The following is a 1,850-nucleotide window of genomic DNA, read 5'->3' as shown; positions in this document are numbered from 1 at the left end:
CCGCTCGTGGGGCTCAGAGAGGCTTGAAAGGAGAACTGTGCTTGAAATTCAAGCCACTTCAATAATTAATCCTTTTATTACTCTTGTCAGTGCTACTCCATTTCACAGCCAGAAGGGAGTGGAAGGCTAAATCAAGTCTGGAACTATCCTACGCCTAAATAAGGCTGCCGTACACCAGCTATGCTTTATAGTCAGTTGCTGGTGTGGCTGAAAAATAAACTCAGCAAGTTTTCGGAAGGATTGGCATACTGATACAGTCAGCTGTGCAAGTGCTGCTGGTGCTGACTGTCAGGGTAACAAGAACGTGTTAAGAGCACCCTTTTCTTAGTAAGTTTGTTGTGAAAAATGCACTGAATGTGAGCAGCTGTGGCTTGAGCATGGAGGAGTCAAGATTTTATTTGGGTTTCACATAATGCGAAGCCTAGCCTGTGGAGAAGAGAACTTCAAAGTTACCAGTCACTGTGGGACTAGTCTTCTTACCCCTCCAGTGCAGAAAGCCTATGCTGGAGTGCCCGTGGTGAAAGGGAGAGAGATCTGAGCTCAGCCTTGCCAACACACTGGCGTAAGGCTCCCTTGCAGAAGAATTCCTAGAGAATTTACAAACTGAGGGCTGCTCTGCTGGATATAGGCTGACGATGGATGTGTCTCAGCTCTAAGATGTGTACATAGAAACATCGTCTAATGCTTGGAACTTAGTTCTGAAATACGCATGGAACAGAAGACAGTGAAGAGAACACAACTCAAAATGATAACTAAGATCAACAACACTTGCAGGAAACTAAAAGTAGCAGTTGCTTGTCTGTGCCAACACACAAATTAATCAATAGAAGCTCAAAGCTCTAATATTCAAAAAGCTTTTACTTAAAAGTAGTGAAAACACTGGAAAAAGGATAAGTTAACCACCCCTCAGTGTGTCTAAGAAGCATAAAGTGTATTCCTGCATTTGTATACAGTAGCTCCAACGTGCCAACAACATGATTTGGAGGTCTCCGCCGGCTTCAGACCACTTGAAGATGAATGCACATACAAGAAGGCTTCTCGGGTGAGTTACAGCAGTCGCTCATAGAACAGGAGATAGGCTTGCGAGCTCAGCACTTTCGATGCAGACACAGCTTGTACACGAGTGTCACTGATGTGGAACCACTGTCCTTTTACCGGTTCAGTTTCTGAAACTGTGAAAGCAAGAATTTAGGAGTAAAAGTTATTACAAAGAACTGATACAATCAATCCTGTTACTGTTCTGCAGAAAAAAATAATTTGTTGAAGTATTTATAATGATTTACCTTGAGGAGCTTGTCCTTGAAGGACAAGATCAGAGAGATGGTTGTTCATACTTCTCATTTTAGCATAAGCAGTGTAGTGCCCAGACCTCATTGTCCCACTGTGTTCAACAACTCCATAGAGAGAGTACAGTACTTTTGTATTCCCTTCAGCCACGTTCTGTAAAAGCAGAAGTTTAGGTACTCTGTCACTCGGGTACTGGGTTTTAAACAAGGCTGGAATATAACGTCTTTGCTTTGCAGTTGATAAAAGGGATGCTGGCCGTTACAGATTCATGCAAGCACCACAGCTACGGCCAGTGGAGAGGCACCGACTCCAGTACAAGCTGCAGTTGCAAATTATCCTGTGTTGTCACACGAAACAACCAAAGCTTGACAAGCATTCTACAACGATTCTGCTAAGCAGCTTAAACGGCATTAGAACATGGGAAAGAAGAACCTGATTGTTTTCGCCACTTACTTTACACTTAGCTGTACAGAAAGGAGCCAAGTCTATCACTTCGGGAAACTTGATATGCCTGTTAACCTTCCGTAGATTAAATCCAGCCTTTAACAGACAAAGCAGAGGAA

Source organism: Buceros rhinoceros, unplaced genomic scaffold, assembly GCF_000710305.1.
Source record: "Buceros rhinoceros silvestris isolate BGI_N320 unplaced genomic scaffold, ASM71030v1 scaffold37420, whole genome shotgun sequence".
NCBI classification, from domain to species: Eukaryota; Metazoa; Chordata; class Aves; order Bucerotiformes; family Bucerotidae; genus Buceros; species Buceros rhinoceros.
This window is presented reverse-complemented; position numbering follows the sequence as displayed.